This window comes from Leptodactylus fuscus, chromosome 6 (genome assembly GCF_031893055.1).
Source record: "Leptodactylus fuscus isolate aLepFus1 chromosome 6, aLepFus1.hap2, whole genome shotgun sequence".
Taxonomy (NCBI): Eukaryota; Metazoa; Chordata; class Amphibia; order Anura; family Leptodactylidae; genus Leptodactylus; species Leptodactylus fuscus.
The window spans coordinates 172,041,128-172,049,690 of record NC_134270.1 but is presented as its reverse complement, the minus strand read 5'-3'; positions in this window follow the sequence as shown (position 1 = coordinate 172,049,690).

Genomic DNA, 8,563 nt, shown 5'->3' with positions numbered 1-8,563 from the left:
CTATCTATCTATCTCTATATCATATCTACGTAATAGAGAAATCTCCATAGTAGAGTCTGTCAATAAAAGTGTCAGTCTGCTGCATTTTTTTCTGCTCTTTGTGGGAGGTGGAGTGATGTTTAGGAAGGAGGGCTTACATAAAGGGATGGAAGAGAAGCACTTTTTTTTTTTAATAAGAATGGAGGAATTCTGACTTCCGTTGTGGAGCTCCACTGTAGACCTTCATTATCCTGATGGTTGGGGGTTCCAGAGATTAAACCCCCAATGAGCAAAAACAAATCACATATCCTTGTCCTATCACTACAATCTATGAGATGGGAACACAACAAATGAATTGCAAGAGTGATTGGACTCCCTATAATTACAGTATAAAAGAAAAAAATCTAAAGTTCTGAACTACTGTTTCACCTGTGATAAAAATTTTAATAAAAAGTAATTTAAAAATAATAATGTTATGGGTGTCAGAATATAGCGAACAGTTTTTGCAAAGTTTTAGATATTTTTAAGGGTTTAAAATGTAAATAAAACTACATAAATTTGGTATCACTGGAATCGGACAGACACGCAGAATACATGAAACATGTAATTTTGGCTGTACAGTGAAACAAAGCCCATAAAAAAGACAGTTGCACAAATGCACTTTTTCTCCAATCCCACCCCATTCAAAAAATTTTTCCAGCTTCCCAGTACGTTGTACAAAATTTTAATTGGTACCATTATGAAGAACAATTTGCCCTCCGAACATATTGCTCTGTGAACATAAAAATAAAAAAAAAAAAAAAAAAGTTATGGCGTGTGGAAGTGTGGAGTAAAAAACGAAAATTGAAAAGTTTCTGTGGTGGGAAAGCGTTAAAGAAAGAATGCCATGTGCAGTATATGGAGGGATAGTTATGTAAAAGAACTTAATGAATTTTTAATTGTTTGTTATTTAAGTTGTGTTTAGTGAAAAATAAAATTAGATATACCGTATATGCAGTTTTTTGGACTGGTCAGTTTATAAGATATTGTTGAGGTATGAATTAAAGGGATCCTATCCTATACCCAATGCTGCCAGAGAGCTCTCCAGCACCGCCTCCATCTTCTTCTGCAACTAGGTCTTCACCCTGTCTTCTTCCAGTGGCATTTTCTTACTTCTAGGCTTCGGGCCTAGGGCAAGCCAACTGTGCATGCCCACCAGCCACGAGAAAATGTCCGCTTTCAATACTGTGGAAGCGGCCATTTTTCTTTTGGCCGTGGGCATACACAGTCGGCTTGCCCTAGGCTCGAGGCCTAGAATTAAGAAGACACCACCGGAAGAAGACGCGGTGAAGAGGACGCTGCAGAAGAAGATGGAGGCAGCACTGGTCAGTTCTCTGGCAGCATTGGGGACACCCCCGTGCTGTTTGAGCACTGGGGCCCACCCCCAATGCTGCGAGAGAGCTCATTTACATACCAAGAAAAGCTGGGATTGCAGGCGAATGGTGGCGTGGAGAAGAAAAGGAAAGGTAGGAAACGAATAGCCTTTCTTAAGGCTATTCCAACATGTTAAAGAGAAAAAAATGTGTTTAAAGGATCCTTTTAAAGAAGTTTGAAAATCAAGAGTAATTTTTACACTTGGATATTTTACAAACTGGGTTTAATTAAAATGAAATAAAAGTTTTCCCTGAATAGAACAATAAAATAATATTCTCTCCTGGATACATTTGTCCTCATTCATCCAATGATTCTTAACAAGCCTCAGAAGAAGAATTTCAGCAGCAGAAGACACACAATGGCCGGAGTCAGGACGACTTTATGGATGCTGAGGCCGCCGCTGGTGCAGATAAACTTAACGTCGGTTGATACGCCTTCAATTGTTTGAGACTGGTTGCCGAGGTCACACATGGATTTTGTTGCGCACCCCCGAATGGCTGTAGAAAGTATTCCTGCCAAAATACACATATGAACATTGAGAACAATTTGCAACCTCCTATATGAAAATTGCCATAAATACTGACTTTATTGACCATGACAACCAATCCCAGTATGCAGTAGCCTTCTTTTTCTAAATTATCCTAAAGGTATCCTGACTAGAGATGAGCGAACACTAAAATGTCCGAGGTTCAAAATCTGATTCGAACAGCCGCTCACTGTTCAACTGTTCGAACGGATTTCGAACCCCATTATAGTCTATGGGGGGGAAATGCTCGTTTCAGGGGTACACAAAATTCGAGAAAATTATACTTACCAAGTCCATGAGTGACGGTCGGGCTGGATTCTCCTTGAAGTCTTCTCCCGGCGCAGCGCCCCCGCGTCTTCTTCTGGCTGGAATTGAGCGACATAATTGTAGATTGTAGATGACTTGTAGATTGTAGGTTACATTTATAAACTGAGATCATATGGGTAATGATGTAGAAGTTAAAGGGGTTGCCAAGGGAGTTACCTTCTTTACTTCATGCTGGACCTGGGAGTTACGACCCTAGGTCAAATGATTGGAACCAGTCCTGTGTCTCCTGGTTTCTTCGGCCTCCCCTCCTCCTCTCCAATGCTATGGGGAGGTGATGTAACTACAGTAGACTACCAGCTCCCATAGCACAGGTACTACCTGTGCAAAAAGAAGAGAAGATAGGAGGCCGAGCGACCCAGGGAACAGGGACTGGGTCTGATCATGAGAGTCCTGACCAGTCCAGAAACCCCAGGAACAGTATTAAAAAAAAAAAAAAAGTGGAAATAGGAAGATAAATTTAATTCCTCGGACAACCCATTTAAAGGGGGTTATGCTTCAAATAATATTTATCTGCTATCCATAAGATAAAGGATAAATCACTGACCAGTTGGGCTTTGGTATAATCCCAACATCATTGCAAAGAAAGGCCTCTGAGAAGGTCGGCATGATGTTAAAGGGAGCGCCCTCTATTGGTGTGCATGCCTGAGGCACTGGCTTCCTAAATTACATCATGGAAGTCAGATTTGCATATTCTTCCCATGTTCCTTTGCACAGTGGAGCGCTCATGGCTTAATAAGACTCACACACCTATATGGTGGTCTTTCCCTATGGAGTGACGATATCCCCTTAATCCTGTCTAAGCCTCTCACCTCTGCCAGATCAGTCCTCTCTGCACCAAGCTGACGAGATGCAATGACATCAAAACAGCTGTCCTTGGCTGAGAAGACTGTATCTGGTAAAATCCCAACATCATTGCAAACAAAGGCCTCTGAGAGGGTCGGCATGATGTTAAAGGGAGCGCCCTCTATAGGTGTGCATGCCTGAGGCACTGGCTTCCTAATTAGATCATGGAGGTCAGATTTGCATATTCTTCCCAGTTGGGCTTTGACAACTTAGACACCTACCAATCCTGTGAATGGGGGTGTTTTACTCTAAAGCAGTTGCCCCCACTCCCATTCACTTTAGTAGAAGTGCCAGAGAACCAAAGTATAGCAATGGACTATCTCCAGCACTCCTATTGAGGTGAATGGTAGGGATTCAACTACCTTCATCTCTGCTACATTCACCGTTCTTAGGATTGGGAAGCTGTACTGTCCCTTTAAGAATTCTGGACCCAGTCTGATAGTGAAGGGTGTCCATGTAAGGGCGCATGTATATAGGTGTTAGATTGAGTTTTTAAGTCATTCACAGGAGCCGCACTCAAACCCTGCCGGACATATTATCATATGAACTCATAACTTATCACAGAAGGAGTAATTTTTTGTAGTACAAAAGATCATAAATGACCCCCAAATGAACATCTTGTGGAAAACTGCTGCTGAACTGTACGTGAAGAAAAAAAAAAAAAAACTAAAGAAAACCTTGATGGCTTTGTTTATTGTTGCATACAAGAGTCTAAAGAATCTCCTGGTCAGACGTAATCTGTCATCATCATCAGATACTGGCATTGTTCGTTGCAACAGTAAAAATTTAAGACCTGTTCTGACGTTGTGTTGTGTCAACAAGCACCGTGCATGAAACCAAACATGTAACATTCTAATGTGGATGCTCCAATGTGGTGTACTGTATAATATACTGTATATAAGGTTCTCTACAGTAGCGTAACTACCGTGGTAGCAGCAGTAGCAGCTGCCACAGGGCCCGGGCCATTAGGGGGCCCGGTGACAGCCGCTACCGCTGCGGTTTTTTTTGAATAGGCAGTTACGGGCCCTATTCACTTGCCGATCCTGGCTGTGCCGGGATCGGCAAGTGACACCGCGGGCCCCACAAGGGCTATCATTATACTCGGGGGTCTTTGCAGACCCCCGAGTATAATGATCGGCGGACCGGAGAGGTAAGGGAACATAAAAAACTGTTACTTACCTCTCCGCGATCCTGCCAGGCCTCCGTCCTACTGCTGTCTGACGTCTCTGACGTCACATGAACCTGGCATGCTTCCCGGGTCATGTGACGTCCGACGTCATTAACGAAGGACGCGAGAGGAGGACAGCACAGCACAGGAGCCGGGGAACAGGTAAGAAGCAACAGTGTTTTTTTTGTTTTTTTTTTTATGTTTTTATTTCCCGGGTCTCCGATTATTATACTCTGGGGTCTGAAAAGACCCCAGAGTATAATAATTGTTTATGGGTGTCCACAGAGGAACGTAATACTGTGTACAGGGGACACTATTGGGGTTAATACTGTGTGCAGGGGCCACTATAGGGGTTAATACTGTGTGTGCAAGTGACACTATTGGGGTTAATACTGTGTGTGCAGGGGACACTATTGGGGTTAATACTGTGTGTGCAGGGGACACTATTGGGGTTAATACTGTGTGTGCAGGGGACACTATTGGGGTTAATACTGTGTGTGCAGGGGACACTATTGGGGTTAATACTGTGTGTGTAGGGGACACTATTGGGGTTAATACTGTGTGCAGGGGCAAGTAAGGGACATAATAGAGTGCGGAGGAGGGGGTCGGTCGAGGTCTTCGGCGTCAGTTGGGATGGGGGGGGGGGGGCCATGTCAAAAGTTCGCCACGGGGCCCCGCCATTCCTAGTTACGCCACTGGTTCTCTAGTAAAGGAATCTAAAGTGGAGCAACATCTGCGGTAGGAATGGACGAACCTCATGAGATTATTTATTTATTATCCCTAGCATGTGGCATAGAGATGACATAGTACAAGGATAATTACCATATATTTACCAAGGAAAACATTGCCAAAAAGTGCTTGCATTTCAAAGTCTAAAGTCAGGGGGACCCAGCAGTGCCACCAAACCTCCCTGACCGCTATCATTAGAATCCCTTTACCTACAAAGAGCACATTGGAATTAGAAAAGTTATTCTTCTCCTACCATTCTTATTCTGATCCACTGTAAGGGAATTGCAATTCCCCAGTAGCTGCTGGTTAACCCTGGGCGTAGGGGCACAACAAGACAGTGAGCCCTAAGCTGAACCCACCGTTGTCCCTACCTGCCTGCCTCACTGCCCTAGGCGGCAGAGGACAACTGGTCGACAAGACCTTCCTAGATATATGCGATAAAACAGAACGCAGACAAGACAATGCAGAATAGCAGTCAGAAAGCTAAGGGTCAAGGCGGAGAGACAAAGGGGCCACACGGTGGCTCAGTGGTTAGAACTGCAGCCTTGCAGCGCTGGATTCCTGTTGTTCAAATCCCGCCAAGGGCAAAAAACCATCTGCAAAGAGTTTGTATGGTCCCCGTGTTTGCATGGATTTCCATCCCATATTCCAAAGACATACTGATAGGGAAAAATGTACATTGTGTGCTCTATGTGGGGCTCACAATCTAAATTAAAAAAAAAAAAAGGCAGAGAGACAAAGTAGTGCAAAATCGTAATCCAAAAGAGGTCACAAGGGAAGCCAAGGGTCAGAGGTCAGTAATACAATAGTAGCAGAAAGAAGAGCTTAGCAGGGACAAAGTCTAAGGACAGAGTCACAATAGCCAGCAAGCCAATGTGGGTAGATGGCCTGTATATAGAAAGTCCAGGGCAACCCTAGGCTAGATTGGTAGACAGGCTGTCAATCACACAGGCAAGGATAGAATTAACTATTTGATGAACAGAGGGAAACAAGGTGCAGGAGATTCAATTACAGAGGATAGATAATACAGCAGTAGTCACACAGTGCAACGATAAACTGTATGCAAAGAATCAAACTGAACTCGCCTCCTGTGCCGCAATGTTCGAGTGGAGGGAGGTGCAGAGACCGAAACAGGTAGAGACATCACATCCGCGCCGCCGTTTATGTGATTTTTTTTTTTATTCTTTATGCAAATGAGTCTTCAGAAAGTACAGGGGCCGTCCTCCTTTTGGTCAGAAAGCACAAGGGGCATCCCTGTACTCACTGAAGACTCTACAGTGACCTCTCTGTCTTCTTCTGCCGACGCCTCTCCGCCATGTCATCAGCCGGTCAATCTATGTTCAAGATCCAAATCCCGTGCATGCTTTAGAGCAGAGCCGACTGCGTATGTCCATTCAGCCATCTTCATGTGGCCTCTTACATGGGCGTCCATTTGGTCACAGGAAAATGGCCAAATGCTCATGAATTCTGACTTCTGTTGTGGGGCTTTTGGCTGGTGGTCCCAGGGATTAAGCCCACCCAATGGGCACAAACAAACCACATATCCTTGTCCTATCACTAGAATATGTGAGATGGGAGTATCAATGAAAATATCTACAAGTGATGCAACTAATATCCAGATGATTTCCTTCTACTTATACATGAATGAGCGATGATGAAACTCTGTACCTGTCACCTTCAGGTTACTTAATTCCCAAATTCCATTACACTTTGTAATTTGTTGTATGTCGACACATTTCCTTCACTCGAGGAACAAGAAAGTTTAAAAAGGAAAAGAAAAAACAATAGGAAAAGCCGTGCCAGGGCGCGGCACTTACACAACTGCAAATAAGTAATCCAAGAAAATTGTACAAGTAGTGACTAATATTCTGTCATCATAAATCATAAGCGCTGAGCACGCGGCTGTTTAGAGATTATTGTATTGTTACATATTATATAGTCTGGCCTTGTAGATTGCTTAGTGTTATCGGCTTCAAGACTTCAAGGATTGTCACCTGCTACAAAGTTTCTTTCTTTCGAAGCCGCCAAGATGACTTACACAGTGTTTTGAGCAAGTTGACCAGACGTTCTGCACAGACGTTGATGCGTTGTTTGTTGGCCACTTTGGGTTCTGTGCACGAGCCGAATCAGTGGAAACTCTTTATAAACTCATCATAGTCTCAAGGCTGTCTTGTTACATTAAGGTAATGGTCATCCTTCATTACCTGATGGCTATGGTGCAAACATGAACGAAACATGCACGAATATGGAACACATGAAGCACATCAACTACAGCAAGCCTGTACTGAGAAAATAGCTTGGAAATCTTTCAAGGATGTTTCAGAGAATTTCCTTGGTAACTATCGAGCACCAAACTACATCGATTGGTTGACAACCTTCTTGAAGCTTACAAAGTGATGGAGTGCAAACTATCATTGAAAATTTATTTTCTGCTTTCTCATTTGGATTTTTTTCCCTGAAAATCTTGGTGCAGTCAGTGACGATCATGGCGAACGGTTTCACCAGGATGTTGCCATGATGGAGAAGCGTTATCAAGGCTACTGGAATCCAACAATGCCAGTGGACTATTGCTGGGGGCATAGACCGGGGCCGCACTGGCTGGAAACGCCGTGATTTGGCCACGGCGGAAACACGGCGGTAAAAATCATGGCGTTTTACAGTACGTGCAAAGTGGATGGGCTCCATGCAAATCCCATGCCCACTTTGCGGAAAAAAATTGCAACGCGGACATGCTGTGATTTCCAAAACTGTTGCGGTTTTGAAACTTGCAGCATGTCAATTATATCTACGGAAACACTGGCGGCTTTCCCATAGATATAATTGTAACAGAAAGTCTGCAGAGGAAAATTCAGGGAACTTTCTGTTCAAAGCGCTGCGGGAAGAATCGCAATGTGTTCATGCCACGGTTGTTCCCACAGCACTTTAGCGCGGTAGTTCCGGCCCGTGGGACCTTAGCCTTAACCAAGCAAAGCAGTGAGTTTTTGTCTGCGGATTTTGATGCTTTTCTGCGGCGTTTCTATGGAGTTTCCGCAACACATTTATCATGCTGTGGTTTGCACACTCTCCATAGAAATCTATGGAAAGAATAACTATAATTGACATGCTACGTTTTTCAAAAACGCAGCATTTTTTATCTGCAGTGTGGGGCTAGGATTAGACAAAATGGCATTCACTAGGCTGGTACTGTAAAACACAGCGTTTATTTTCCCACTGCATTTCCACAATGCCCAAAAACGCTGCACTTCAACCCAAATGTATTGTCCAGTGTTACTTTAGTGTTACATATTGTATAGACAGCACTTGTAGATTATTTTAGTGTTACGTACTATATAGAGAGTCCATGTAGTTGATTTTATATTACAAGGTTCTTTATATTCACCTATGCTATTCATGTATGAAAAGTTGTTTATATCTAGGGGTACACTTTAAGCCATCCCCTGCCTGTGAGCTATTTCTTACAAACTCAGACAACCCCTTTAACCCCTTTGGGCAACCATTTCTAGCAAAAGATGTTCTTAACCACTTCCGGACCATCCATAGACTATAAACGTCCGGGAAGTGGTTGCCTAGTTCTGACA